Source organism: Tenrec ecaudatus, chromosome 1, assembly GCF_050624435.1.
Source record: "Tenrec ecaudatus isolate mTenEca1 chromosome 1, mTenEca1.hap1, whole genome shotgun sequence".
Lineage (NCBI taxonomy): Eukaryota > Metazoa > Chordata > Mammalia > Afrosoricida > Tenrecidae > Tenrec > Tenrec ecaudatus.
Window position 1 is genome coordinate 125,232,358 of NC_134530.1, and position 15,914 is coordinate 125,248,271.

At 42.6% G+C, this 15,914-nt stretch overlaps 1 non-coding gene across 1 annotated transcript; it reads left to right on the plus strand.

Moving 5' to 3' along the window:
* The first annotated feature begins 9,391 nt into the window (after nt 1-9,391).
* On the plus strand, nt 9,392-9,523 carry LOC142438389 (small nucleolar RNA SNORA70). The gene has a single exon (XR_012782768.1). It is a non-coding gene; the product is annotated as a small nucleolar RNA SNORA70 (small nucleolar RNA).
* The last annotated feature ends 6,391 nt before the right edge of the window (nt 9,524-15,914 follow it).

Sequence of the window (15,914 nt, forward strand, 5' to 3'; positions counted from 1 at the left end):
ATATCCCTAGAGGTGGTCAACTTCCTCAAATCCTGAGGTAACCCACTCTGTGACTGAAGCATTCATTTTTGTTTAATCATTTTATTGGGGGTTCATGCAACTCTTATCACAATCCATACATACATCAATTGTGTAAAGCACATTTATACATTCATTGCCCTCATCATTCTCAAAACATTTGCTCTCCACTTAAGCCCCCAGCAGCAGCTCCTCATTTTTCCCCCTCCCTCCCCACTCCCCGCTCCCTCATGAACCCTAGATAATGTATAAATTATTATTGTCATATCTTACACTGTCCGACATCTCCCTTCACCCACTTTTCTTTCGTTCATCTCCCAGACTGAAGGATACTTTTGCGTATTAACTCTTTGCTGCACTCACTGTCTTGCCATACTGCCTGTCTTGCATGTGGACTCCCTCTGCTATGGCAAACCGCTTGGGAGAACTTTGCTAGCTTTTCTCCAAGGACTTTCAGCACATAACAGGTTTAATTTTTTGCTACTTGTGATTTTAAGGAAGAAATTAACTATATAACTTGGAGTCATATAGTTCATAATTTTTGAAGGGTCAAGATTGAGTTATATGTTTATAAGATAGACATACTGTTAGTATGAAATTGCTTATTCTATGTGTTCCTTAAGAATTTACACTCTTAAGTTTCTGCAGCCTAAAAATATGCCTTTCAAAAGGAGCCAGTATCTCCCTATGAAAATAGCACAATTCAATTAGATTTAAAATTAAACACTGGTACCAAATTTAGGACACTAAAAATAAATTCTCTATTAGAAACGCTTCTGAATGTTAAATTATTTTATACATTTCTAAACTCTAAATTCATATCTTCAAAGTTTGCTCATAAGGAAAAAGCATTTAGTTCAGTTACAAAATGTTCTTGTGATGAAAAAGGAGAAATTATTATGGTAGATTCTACATAGATGGTTGATAACAATTTTATGACCTGAATTTTCAGCAGTATTTGAATTCTAATCGGTCTCACGGTGATGTTCTCCATTATTGCCTTCCCAAGATTCCTATCTACAGAATGCTAAACTGGACTTCACTGTAAGCCTACATTTCCTCTTTCCAAAAGGGTATTTCCTCCTGACTGCTGGGCCTCAAGTTCTAACATATCAGGCCTGGGAGTGTGAACAATGGTGGCATTTTGTAAAAACAGGTTAAGGGAAAAGAAAAAAAAAGCTGAGAGGAGATGGAAGTGGGTACCGACTAGGCAGTGGGCCATGGAGCCAGAAGTATACAAAAACCAAGAGAAAAAAAATCAGTAGTTTAGAAACAAAGCAGGCAGAATTCAGAGTGTGTCAGAAAATAGGACAAGCAGATAGCAACCAAGGAAACCAGGAATCTCAGAAGAAGGCTCTGGGGGCCCAGGAATGCCAAGGGCCAGGTGGGGACTTAGGAGCAAGGTGGGGAGTTAGGAGTCCAGGAGTGATCCCACTGGGAGCACACAGCGTCACCAAGACATCTGGGCAAGAAAGGTGAAGACTAGGCAGTTGAAGAAGTCTACGAGGAAACCTTGATTGACAGGCAAACTGTGTTCAGACTGGGGCTGTCAGGCAGAAGTAGAAAAATGGACACCTCATTGTCTGTGGACGATGGGGTTGGGCTGCCAGACCAGATCTTTTCTTCTCTCTCTTAACAAAGGGTTTCATCTGTACAGTTTGGCTTCCTGACTGGAGATCTGGCTTATTTCTTTTCACCTTACAACACTTTTATTCAGGTAAGAGTTCAAAGTGCTCTCTTCCTCAGTACTGTGGAGTTCTTAATCAGTTCTCACAGATGCTGCACTGATTCAACTTGGCAAGAGTCTCAGAGCGCCTGAGGACAAGATGGGAACTGAAAATAGATCCTGCCCATTGACTCAGCAGGATCGGAGCGCTTGCTTCTGAATAACCCCACACCAAATTAAAACATGTCATGTCTAGGACATCCTATTCCATTCCAGCGTGAACCTGATTGTGTTCCAAAGGTAGGTTCTTGTGAAAAACAGAAGTACTGACAACATTTCACAGATTGGAAAGTCTGAGAATATTTCCTTTTTCTTTATAAAGCACAGGTTTCACAGACACTGCCCCCTTCCAGGCCAACTGGATAAACTGAAGCTTTTATTTCTGGAGACTGAAGGCCTTATCTGTTTCACTTCCTTTTTTTAAGTTGGGGACAGATCATCTCTGTCCTTCCTTTGGTAGCTGAAAGATTTCCTGCTCTTGTCTTTTGCTGGTATCTTTAAAAGATGAAGTTGATTTTGCATTAGGTTCATGAATTCAGGGTTCACAGGAAGATTTGGGGTTCCCCTGAATTTGAATCTAAAACTCTACTTTTTATAACTACATGGTCTCAGATAAATTACTTGCTTTCTTTGTTCCTCAAGCTTCTCATCTCTGTCATTTAAATTTTTTTTAAAAAGGTACTAAGTGACAGGTTTATTGTTTGGATTCAATACAATAGAATACAAGGAAGTACCTTGTGTACTGTAAATATGCTATGGACATTAACAAAATTGTTAAGTAAGTGCGGGGGGGGGGGGGGAGGAGGTGACATCAAGGACTCAATAGAAAAGAAATATCTAGGAAATAATGATGGCGACCTATGGACAAATGTGAATACAATTGAAGCATGGCTTGTTACAAGAGCTAGAAGAGCCCTCGATAAAATGTTGGGGTTTTTAATAAAAAGTAAGTGCCTTGGTATCTGAAAGCGGTAGGATAGACACTGTTGCCTCTCCCTCCTTTATCACAGGGCAGCTTACTTCTTCCTGGGCATTATTTAATGTTAATTCCCTAAGTCACAAAGCCTTTCAAAATATTCAAAGCACACATTGCTGTCTTCTTAACCCTGCCCTCACTGTTCTCATGCCCTGAGGTAGGAACTGTGGGTGGTTTCTTGCACCTCCTTCTAAGCCTTTGTCTGTGCACATCCTTAAGGAAATCCTTCAGGAAAATCACCTCCAGGGGGCCTGAGACCCCCCACCATGGTCATGTGATGACAGCCTTTTTGCCAAGAGAAGCTGATGAGGATTTTTGTCTATTATTCTTAAGCAGGTACATCAAGATCTGTGTGTACCTTCCAAGAAGAGTTCTGCCATACAGGAGAATGTATGGAGCATCCGTAAATGACCTGCCTTAAGGCAGTTTTCTAAAAAAGTAATACTTGCTTCTCTTTGTTTACACAAATGATCTGGAGAGAGAACGATCTGTTTTTCATGGTTCTGAATGAAGTAAGAAGCATTAAGAAATAAACAAGAACTTCTTGTGTGCCTCTGGCCAGTCATTGCCTTCGGCTCACAGTTGCTGACCTGAGAAATGAGTGCCAGAGGACCCCAGGTTGTCCACAGGGAACGATTGCTTGCTCAGTCATCAGAGACTTGAGCATGGTACAGCACACCCCTCCTGTTGCCCATGCTCATTGCCTAGCGACTCCTCCCCTTCCCATTCTGATAACTGTGGATCAAGGGTGGCATGATGGTGTCAGGACATCGCCTGGTCTGTCAAAACAAAGCACCATGTCCCTTCAAGGCAATGAAACAATTCTTTGACCAGTTTCATCCAGTATCCTTTTAATTTTTGTAAATCATTTTATTGGGGGCTCATACAACTCTTATCACAATCCATACATACATCGATTGTGTAAAGCACATTTGTACATTCATTGCCCTCATTCTCAAAACATCTGCTCTCCACGTCAGCCCCTGGCATCAGCTCCTCATCTTTCCCCCTTCCTCCCTGCTCCCCCCAATATCCTTTTAATTTTGTCTCATTGTGATTAAAAGAAAAAGAAAATAGGGTCTTGTTTAGAGAGATGAGAAATCCCAAATTTTATTAAGGTTCTATATGTGTGCGCTTTTTAAATAAATGAAAAAAAAAGAGAGATTGCATTTTGTTTGCTATTCTGTAATTTATTTTTCGCTAAATCGTATATGAACAGCATTCTACCACCAAAGTCATCCTGTTCTTTATAGCAGTCTCATGCATATGCCACTGGGCCATTGTTAAAACGTCTTATTATGAAGTTGTTATAAAAGGTACCATTATGCCAGTGGACCCTAATTTATCAAAACATGTTTTTGTTAATAAATACTTAACTTGCACTCCAGTTTTCCCTTGTTCAAATTATGCTGCAGTGAGTATCCTTATGCATATGGTCTTCAATGCTTGAGAGACTATTTCTGGAAAGCAGCTTCCTAGAAGTAAAATTGCTCATCAAAGATACATGCATTTTAAAGTTTCCCGAGCTCTAACATTTTTTTCTCTACAAATGTGTTACCAACTTACACTCCTATAATTAAAAAAACAACAAAACCTAAACTCAGTGCCATAGTGTCTATGTTGACTCATAGCGATCCTGTAGGACAGGGCAGAACTGCCCCCTGGGAGTTTCCAAGACTGCAACTGTTTGTGGGAGTAGAAAACAGTCTTTCTCCTTTCGAGTGCCTGGTGCTTTCGAACTGCTGACCTTGCAGTTAGCATCTCCATGGTAACCACTAACCACCAGGGCCCCTACATTCCTCCAACAGCATATTAAAATGTCTGTTTTTTCATTAGCATTGGGCATTACTTTGTTTTTGAAACTTTGCTTATCTAGTCGGTACAAAGAAAGGTATTCTTTGGTTGTAATCAGTAGTTTTCTGATTTGAAATGAGATCACACATCTCTTTTCATATGCTTGTTAGCTATTTCTATTTCCTCCTCTGTGAATTGCTTCTAAGGCAGTGTTTAGTACCACTAGTTCACGAGGAAGTTTCTCGGGGACTCGAACTGGTCCTGTAGTGTTTTCCTTCCATAACATTGGGTTGGAGAAGTTCTATTAGCTCAGGTGCCATAGATACTGGGATGTGGTGGTGGGTAGTTGTTGTATAATTGAATCCGAGTCCTGGTGACCGTATGCCCACCACAGTGGACTGTTGCCACCAGCTGCTTTCTCACTGGTGTGTTTGAGTCCATTGTTGCAGGCACTGGGCCAGCCCACCCCTTCGAGGGTTTCCTTCAGTTTCCACGCCCCTCCTTGTGTAGCGATCAGTCTTTTCCTAACGATGCGTCCAAAGTACATAAGTCACAGCCTCATCAGCTTCGTACTTCTAACCAGGGCTGGATTAAAGCTCTTGAGAGCCCTAAGCAGACCATGTGTGGTGTCGCTTCCTCTGCTTACCTACTTACATCCTTGAGTGGGATTTGTGGATTATATAAGGGGACTTCAAAAAGTTCATAGGAAAACTCTGATACCTTTTAATTCCCTTTTTCTACAGACTTTCTGAAGTCTCCCCATAGATACATGCTAAATATATGTCTCTGTGTGTGTCTTAACTACCCATGATGTAGCTTCTCTTCAAATGTAACTATCACTTTGGTGAATTAGAATGTTAGCAGAATGAGATTACCTGGATTGAAAAAACACACAAAAACAGTGGATGTGCAGGACTAAAGCTTTTACTGTACACTATATTTTCTACAAAAATAATGTTCTATATATTCTACAACCAAGAATATGAATCCGAGAACCTAGATGTTCTAACAAGCAACATAAACTTCTGTTGCCCTCCCATAATGAAAGTTGACTTTCACCAATTTTGCCTTAAATAGCTTGAATTTCAAATTGGGGCATGTTTTATCATACACGCTAAAATGGCTTTTCCCACGTTCACGGACCTCTGCTTGCACCAGAGGAGGACGCGCTGACGTTGTGGCCGGACAGGTATGCAGACAGTTTCTCCGGCTCTTTGACAGAGTGTTGGTGGCAAGGAGTGCCGCTGACACTGTCACCGAAGGAGGCTTGATGCTTGCCCACAAATCTCAAGGAAAAGCCTGCAAGCAGCAGTCTAGCTGTGGGTTCCGGCTCGAAAGGAAAGCGGGAGTGATGCAAGCAGCGCGTGGGAGAGGAGATGAAGGTCACCACCCCCCCATAGGGAGGCGCCAAAGTCATTCTCGATGGCAAGGGTGAGGCCTTGTTTCGAGATGGCGACAACCTTGAGAAGTAGGCACATTGGAATAAAGCGGTACTGGAATGGCATCTTGTGAAGCTGCCCATTCCACTGCAGTTCTGAGACCTCCCCTCCTGTACATAATCTCCATAATTCCCTTTTCTAATAAACGGGTGATACTGTCTCAAAAAATGCTAAAACTATAAATGAACAAATGAAGAGGTCATAAGAGAAAATGTAATGACCAGAAAGCAAATATTACAACAAATTTCTATATTTTATTTTTAGATGGATCTTTCTAGCTACATGTTATAATTAAAAAACCTTTCTTTCTGTTCTTTGCTCTTACAAATTCTTCATGGATTTCATCACAATCAACCTGCCAAACTACCTGCTTCCATACATAAGTAAAAAGCATACTAAATCAAGTTCCTCTTGAATTGTTGCTTACGCTGCAGATTTTTCAGTCTCTTTAAGGATGAAATGGGCATGCTGTGTGCGTTTGGGTTTTGATGGCTGAAATCAGGAATATGTGGCAAGCAACTTCAACACCGGGAAATACGCCTTGTGTTTCGTCTTCTGTTCTGGGGTTACAGATGCCTCGTTTGTCAGCTTGCTTTTCCCGAATCTGCAAACTTAGTTCTTATGTAAGAATGAAAGGACCTTACTTCTGAAGAAAGTTTGTTTTTTACTCATTTGGATAAGTCTGCACTAACTTCTTGGATGCCTTTAAGCGTTCTTCATTGTTTAAGGAGGAAAATCTATTTGAAAGAGCATCATACACGGTCGCCCTCCTTTTCCTGCAAGATTTCAGTGTGTCAGCGATGTAGTATGTGGTTATGCGGAACTGACATCTGTATTTCAGTACTTTCAGAGCATTGTACTGTCATTAGCTTGTGTCTTTCTCAAGCTTTTAACGGTGAACTGCTTGATAATCAGTACTTGTTTTGTTGTTTACAAAATCTTCCCTTAAATTATTCCTCTATTACTGACTAGTAGAGATGGGTGCATGCATTTAAATTAACTTCTGAGCTTTGAAATTAATTTGCCCAATGAAAATATTACAAGATTATTCCACCAGACTACAGCAAGTTCACTGAGAAAGATGAGGTTTTCTGCTTCCATAAAGATTTACAGCCTCTATGTGGACACCTGCCCTCCCCCTAGAAGAATTTATTTCAAAGGACAGCACTGAATCTGCAGTTCTGGGAGAGGGACATATCTGAGTGGAGCAGACTAGAGCAGATGAAGGGGGAGGAGGAGAGAGTGGAGCACATCCTGGTCCACCAGGCCTTGAGGACAATGTTCCCAATTAGAACAGCCAGTCCACAGAGAGGACCATGTGTCTGGCCCCGCTATGAGACACAACGTCCTTCACTGATCCATAGCCCTACAGGGGAAAACACCGAAGACAGTGTGGGAATTGCACCCGATCTGATCCCACCACACCGAGGCAAAACACTAAGGGTGTGTAACAGAACAGCAAGGGAATGGAGTGGTGAGGTCCCCAGGGAATGCTGAAGGAGGACTTTGGGGCCAGGGATCGGTGCCACAACAGACTGGACTGAAAAACACTCTTAAAGGCTAACAAACAGTCCTTGAACTAACCACAGACTTTTCTTTCTTGTTGTGTTTGTTTTGTTTTTTTTGTCATTGGTTTGTTGTTATTTTGTTGTATATTGTTGCTTGGTTTTGTTCTGTCTTGTTTTTGTGCATGTTATTAACTCCGCAGGTCTGTCTAAATAAGATAGGCTGGATGAACAATCTGGAGGAGAAAACAATGGGACCGACAGTTCTGGGGGCACACAAGAGAGGGGAAAATGGGAGGAAAGGTAGTGGTGTTAACAAACCCAGGGAAAGGGGAACAACAAGTGATCCAAATCTGTGGTGAGGAGGGTGTAGGAGGCCTGGTAGGGAGTGATCAAGGGTAATGTAACCAAGAGGAATTACTGAAACCCAAATGAAGACTGAGCATGATAGTGGGACAAGAGGACAGTCAAAGGAAATAGAGGAAAGAGCTAGGAAGCAAAGGGCATTTGTAGAGGTCTAAATAAAGGCATGTACATATGCAAATATATTTATATATGAGGATGGGGAAATAGATCTATGTGCATATATTTATAGGTTTAGTATTAAGGTAGCAGAAGGACATTGGGCCTCCACTCAAGTACTCCCTCAAAGCAAGAATACCTTCTTCTCTTAAATTGGCATTCTATGATGCTCACCTTCCTGATACAACTGCTGAAGACAAAGCAGGTACATAAGCAAATGTGGTGAAGAAAGCTGATGCTGCCCAGGCATCAAAATATATAGCATTTGGGGTCTTAAAGACTTGAAGGTAAACAAACAGCCATCTAAATCAGAAGCAACAAAGCCCACATGGAAGAAGCACACCAGCCTGTGTGATCACAAGGTGCCAAAGGGATCAGTTATCAGGCATCAAAGAACAAAAAGTCATATCATTGTGTGCTCACCTCTCTGACCATCACTGAAGACAAATGGGTGCATAAGCAAATGTGGTGAAGAAAGCTGATGGTGCCCGGCTATCAAAAGATATAGTGTCTAGGGTCTTAAAGGCTTGAAGGTAAACAAGCGGTCATCTAGCTCAGAAGCAACAAAGCCCACATGGAAGAAGCACATCAGTCTGTGCAATCACGAGGTGTCGAAGGGATCAGGGATCAGGCATCATCAGAACGAAAAATCTTATCATTGTGAATGAGGGGGGGGGGGAGTGGAGACCCAAAGCCCATTTGTAGGCCACTGGACATCCCCTTTCAGGAGGGTCTTGGGAGGAGATGAGCAAGTCAGGGTGCGATGTAGCAACGATGAAACATATAACTTTCCTCTAGTTCTTAAATACTTACTCCCCCCACTATCATGATCCCAATTCTACCTTACAAATCTGGCTAGAACAGACGATGTACGCTGGCACAGATAGGAACTGGAAACACAGGGAATCCAGGGCGGATGATCCTTTCAGGACCAGTGGTGTGAGTGGCTATACCAGCAGGGTGGAAGGAGGGTGGGGTGGAAAGGAGGAACTGATTACAAGGATCTACATATAACCCCTTCCCTGGGGGACGGACAACAGAAAAGTGGGTGAAGGGAGACATTGGACAGGGCAAGATATGACAAAAGGATAATGGTTTATAAATTGTCAAGAGTTCATGGGGGGAGGGGGAGCGGAAAGGGAGGGGAAAAATGAGCTTATGGCAGGGGCTCAGGTGGAAGGTGAATGTTTTGGGAATGTTGATGGCAATGGGTGTACAGGTGTGCTTGACAGAATGAATGGATGTATGGATTGTGATAAGAGTTTGTGAGCCCCCAATAAAATGATTTTAAAAAGAAAGGCATTTTAATACTCAATCATTGCCTAAATAAGCTTTTAGAACTGCCTACTAGTGTGCAAAGATGAAAAAAATTGTGTAGAGCAAGTGAACCTTAGGAAAATATAAACTGGCTCTGCAACCAATAAAACTGCCTGTCCTCCTTCCTCTGGAAGATGGCGTGCAATGGCTGTGAAAGCAACCTCCTTGATAGTGTACTCAGCCAGGTGCCATGCCTGGGCTGCCCTACGGGACCTTGGAGACAGCCTCTCCTGTTCTTTGATGTCTCTGACCTTGTTAATTTCTACTGTCCCTAATCTAGGTTCCAGACTGAGATGTGAGGTGCCTTTGAAAAAGCACAAAGCCCTGCGGCTAGGATCGATGTGAGCCAAGTTATGTCCATTTGCAACAAGCTTCAAAACAAGGCGCTCATGATTGAGGCCTTACACAGGGCCAAGTTCAAGCTCCCTGGGCATCAGAAGAGCCACATCTCCAGGATGTGAGGCTTTATCAGGTTTCAGCTGATGAGCTTGAAGACATGGTGCCTGAGAAGTGCCTCACCCCACATGGCTGTGGAGTGAAATACACCCCCAGTCGTGGCCCCTGCATTCACGAAGGCCTCAGTAGCACTAAGCCTGCCCGACTTGTGTCTGCTAAGAAGATGAACTTTCTGACTCCAAGAAACAAAAAACCAACTGCTTCCAGACAACGATCTACTGGCCTGTGTGCTAACGAATTAGTGAATGCACAGGATGTGGTACCAAAGTGCCATATTCATTATATTCCGAAGTTTTCTGCTCGATATGAAGATGTGTTTTGGTTCACTTGCTCAGGTCTGGGCCAAATATGCATTAGTAATGGGGTTATCATACCGCTGGCTTGTTCTTCTATGGTCAACAAGAGGTTATGCCAGATAGGCCTGAAATGAGAAAGGAAAATGTAATAATTGTTACCGTATCTAAAATGTCGATTTGGGGTTTTTTTGTGTGTGTGTGGAATTGTTTAACTTCCATATTCATTGATACAGCTATAATACCATTCTTGATAATACCAAGTTTGTTTTGCAAATCATAACAATATCAAGAAATTTCTGAAAAGAAAGTTGATTTGAGGGAAATGAAAAATTAAATACAGTAAGGTAATTTTTGTGGACTAGACATTGGATGGCTCACCTCAAGCAGTTCAAACCCCCCAGTTGTTCCATTTAAGATCTACAACCTGTTACTATCATGTGTCTATGCCCGGTAACCACTCATGTTGGATCTCGCTGCATATTGGGTGAATGTAGCAAGAGTTAGACAGGACAGCTCAATCCACCTCTTGTCTATTAGAAAGGAACTCCCAAGGAGCCATGGGAGGGGCCCATAGGAGACAGATGTTTATGAGGGTATTGAATTGGTAGGAGCATGACCCTATGTGAACTTTATTTCTCATGCTCTGGAACTGGTATCAGTTTCATTTAGTGCTCTGCCACTCCCTTCCACTGTCTTTGCTTTGGCCTACTGATGCCCATGCTTTGTTGATGGCATAAGCATACAAGGGGGTCCCCCCAAAAAACAGAATTGTGCTGAGCTAAGTGGAGCTTTTGTAGTACACATTTTTTTCTTGTTTTCCTGCCAAGCAAACATTGAGCAATTAGCTCTGAGTTAGTGCACCCAGTGGCATCACCTGGGAAGGTTCTCTCTGGTCACAGTGAATTTTTTCATGAAAGCAGTTTTGCTCGAACCTCAATTTTTATGATAGTTGACTTAAGGGAACAGCATGCTGCTGTGAAATTTTGTTTCCTGCTTGGGAAAAATGCCACAGGAACTGCTGTGATGTTGAACATAGCTCACAAGAACAGCACTATGGGGGAAAAAATCAAGTACATGAGTGGTTTTCTTGTTTCAAAAGAGGCGAAATGTCGATTGATGACAAACCTCATGCTGGATGTCTGTCAACTTCCCAAACAGATGAAATTATCGACTTGTAGTGCATTTGGAGTTTGTTCCACCAGATCAGACTATTAATCAAGCTTTCTATTTAGAAGTTTTAAAAGATAGCATGACAGTGTGAGACCAAAAAGGCCTGATTTATGGCAGACAGGGGACTGGCTTGGTCACCACGACAATGCACTGCTCATGCAGCTGTCTCAGTGAGCCAGTTGTGGGCAAAAATAGCATGCCTCTCTTCCTCCACGTAACGTGCTCACCTGACCTTGCTCCATGTGATTTCTTTTGTTTCCGAGAATGAACAGGACCATGAAAGGACAGCGATTTGATGACAGAGAAGTGGTGAAGAAAGCTGATGGTGCCCAGATATCAAAAGATACAGTGTCGGCTTGTTTGGTGCGGACCTGGTACCTCTTTTGAGAAGCGGCAGCTGAGGAGACTTCGGTGCTCGACATGGCTGACAAGAAACCCAAGGAAGGAGTCAAGACTGAGGACAACGATCATATTAATTTAAAGGTGGCGGGGCAAGATGGTTCTATGGTGCAGTTTAAGACTAAGAGGCATACGCCACTTAGCAAACTAATGAAAACCTATTGTGAATGACAGTTTGTCAATGAGGCAGATCAGATTCCGATTTGACAGACAGCCAATCAATGAAACAGACACACCTGCATAGTTGGAAATGGAGGATGAAGATACAATTGATGTGTTCCAGCAGCAGACAGGAGGCGTCTTCTAAAAGGGAGCCTGCTCCTTTCCTCCAGAACTCTCTTCCTACCAACCAAGAATCCATTCTCTATTAGAAAACCACAATTTGGTTCCACCACCTCCTGACGACTACAGTATAGTTTTCTCTTTCATTTCCCCTTCCCCATTCCTTTATTGTACATAAAGTAACTGGTGCATGTGCACTTGCATATTGCATTTCTCCCTTTGTCTATTTTTTTAACTAAATGGCCAAGGGTATGTTTTGATCTATACTAAGTGGAAATGGGATGGGGAAAACACTGGCTCTGTGAAAACCCCCCCTTCGCCATCAGCGGCATGCTCACTCAGCTCCTCTCTCTATATTCCAGTAAGTTATTTTGCTCTCATAGTCTAACAAACACCAAAAAAAAAATACATAAAAATCCTTGCATACCTTGTTGGATTGGAGAATTTTAATGTTTTTCATTTATCATTGTTAAACCAAGAACAATTTTATAATTTTTTTTGTACATAGCTGTTACATGTAGGGCACTCTGTCTATAAGTAGGGGTAAATTACTCTCAAAGAAATGAAACCTGGATAGTTTTCTCTTCAAGTCAAGTGTCTTATTGTTTAAATGAACTTCTTGTTTAAAAAAAAAAAAAGATACAACATCTGGGTTCTTAAAGGCTTGAAGGTAAACAAGCAGCCATCTAGGTCAGAAGCAACAAAGCCCCCATGGAAGAAGCACACCAGCCTGTGTGATCACAAGATATCGAAGGGATCAGGTATCAGGCATCAAAGAACTAACAAATCATATAATCATGAATGAGGGGGAGTGCAGAGTGGGGACCCAAAGCCCATCTATAAGCAACGGGACATCCCCTTACAGAAGCGTCGTGGGGAAAAGATGAGCCAGTCAGGGTGCAGTGTAGCTTTCTCTCCCCAGTATCATGATCCCAATTCTACCTTACAAATCTGGTAGGCCAGAGTATGTACACTGATACAGATAAGAGCTGGAAACAGGGAATCAGGACAGATGAACCCTTCAGGACCGGTGGTGAGAGTAGCCATACCAAGAGGGTGGTGGGAAGGTGAAGTAGAAAGGGAGAACCGATTACAAGGATCTACATATAACCTCCTCCCTGGGGGACGGACAACAGAAAAGTGGGTTAAGGGAGACGTTGGACAGTGTAAGACTTGACAAAATAATAATTTATAAATTATCAAGGGTTCATGAGGGAAGGGGACAGGGAGGGAGGGGGGAAATGAGAAGCTGATACCAAGGGCTCAAGTAGAAAGCAAATGTTTTGAGAATGATGAGGGCAATAAACGTACAAACGTGCTTGAAAAAAAAAGATTTATAACCATTGAAACCTTAGGAAGCAGGTGTACTCTGTTCTACAGGGTTTTTTTTTTTTTGAATCAGTGTTTACTCAACTGTAGTTGATTTATGACCTGTGGAGCTTGTATTGTCTACCGATATTTTTGGACTCTCAAGTTTCTTGAAAAGCTGGTTTTCCAGTTGTAGTAAGTGCTATCACCCCATTAATCCTATCAAAAGTGTGGGCTTGGTACGTATGTGTATGTTTGCTACATAATCATAAAATAAAATCCATATAACCTCAAAAAAAAGAGGTGAAGAGAAAAATGAGGGAGGTGCTGACAGCCATCCAAACAGATGAGTTTGAAAAATGTTTCCAAGAATGGAACCACAGATTTGACAAATGTAGGAAGTGTAAAGGAGAGTACTTTGACGGTGATAAGGTTTTGTAAAAAAATTATGGGGGACGGACAACAGAAAAGGGGGTGAAGGGAGATGCCGGATAGGGCAAGATATGGCAAAATAATCATTTATAAATTATCAAGGGCTCATGAGGGAAGGGGGAGCGGGGAGGAGGGGAAAAAAGAGGACCTGATGCAAAGGGCTTAAGTGGAGAGCAAATGCTTTGAAAATGATTAGGGCAAAGAATGTACAGATGTGCTTTATACAATTGATGTATGTGTATATATGGATTGTGATAAGAGTTGTATGAGCCCCTAATAAATTTTTTTAAATTAAATGCATAGCTTTGGGGCAAAAATCCTTTGTGTGGGTGTGGGTGGGGGGTAACTCCCTTGCATGCTGACCTTACTTATTTGGCAGTCTAGCTCTGCTTCTAATAGATGAAACGAACAGTGTCACCCGGGGGGCTCAGGTAGCACGATGAGGCCCTGGAGCAGGGAAGTGAACCCTTCCAGAAACCGTCAGTTCGTCTTTGCTGCCCTCAGCATGTTGGCTTTCAGGAAGATGGATCCATGAGTTCTGGGAGCTCCCACGTTCCCATCTCCCATCTTCATCATGCCCACTGCCCACTTAATCCATGTACCCATCTCTGTGACCAATGAGATGTTGGGATTCTTGGGAGCCCCTGGTAGTACCACCAGAGCTCCTCATTCAGTATTAGACACAACAGGAAAAGATTGCCACCTGGTGGCAGGTTGATTACATGGAAGGGTCTGGTTCCCCCACCCTCATCGCCTTTCCTAAAACCAAACATAACCCTTTGCCATCTAGTCCATTCCGACACACAGGACCCTACAGGACAGAACAGACTCCGCTGCAGGGTTTTCAAGGCTGCATCCTTACAGAGGCAGACTGCCCCCGGCGGTTGATTTATCAGAAGCAGATCTCCACGCTTGTCCTCAAGGTGCCTCTGCACAGCCCCACCTCGAACCTTTGGACTAGTAGTGCATTCATTCTTTGTTATGTCTATGACTAGTTATTTCTGGTGGGGGACAGGCCTTTGTCCTCATGGGAATAGCAACCTGTTCTGAATAAATGAACTTCTGCCTATCATACTGCTCCCAGAAACTTTTCTCTATAGACCTACTGAATGCCCCATCGCCGTTTCTTCTGAAGGTGGAACTTATTTTACAGTAAGGATTGTAAGGCTGGAGTTTATTGGATTTGCCGATCTTAACCTGAAAAATGCTGAGCAACACCATTCAAGATCAGCTGTTCAAAATTCAGGAAGAAGGGTCGAGAATGTGGCCTACCATCTCACAAAGGGTCTAGGCTGGCAGGAATGGGGTGGGACAGCAGAGGCTAACGGTGGATTCTCATCATGAGACCCAGCAAGAACCTTTGTGGATGGCAATCTGGCCTCTACTCACCTGGCCTGCAGGGGACTGAAGTTTATTTTGTAGACTCAAATGGGTACTGAGGTGAACGCTCTTCCTTTATTGCTCATCTGACTTCTTGCTAGGTTCAACCTATGAACCTATGAGTCAACCTATGAACGTTAAACACTGTGCAGACCGCTGCAGATAGACTGGACTGCAGAGGCAAAGCTTATGCCAATTCCTCCACACAAAACCCTTCGTGGACTTATCAATGCCTAAGGATAAAACCCAAACATAACACTCTCCACAATCGGACACCAATGTCCCCCTTCAATCCATTGGCTCGATGGCAGTGAGGTTGAGCTATTCTGCTTCCCAAATGGTTCCTCTTAAACTTTACACTCCTTATGGGTGTTTTTTTTCCTTTGTTCCCTTAATATACATTCTTTTTGAATCATCTGTTCTATTTTGTTGTTGAGAATATTCACAAACATACACAACCTACAGTTCCTAATAGGCATTCTTTTTAAAAACAAACAAACACCATTTTATTAGGGGATTATACAACTCTTATCACAACTCATAGATACATCAATCGTGTAAAGCACTTTTACACATTCATTGCCCTCATCATTCTCAAAACATTTGCTCTCCGGGACAGTCCCGTTTTTAACATTTTTTCCCGTGTCCCGCGGTGTTTTAAAAAAAATCCCAATTTTTGGAAAGAATGCCCAACAAGCTAGGGCAGCCATGCGGCTATTGCGCCAGGATATGAGTTTTATCAATGGTGTCCCGCTGGTGTCCTGCTTTACTAATGTTAAACTCTGGTCACCTTCAGAAGGGATCATCCGCCCTGGATTCCCTGTGTTTCCAGTATCTATCTGTACCAGTGTACATCCTCTGGTCTAGCCAGATTTGTAAGGTGAACTTGGAATT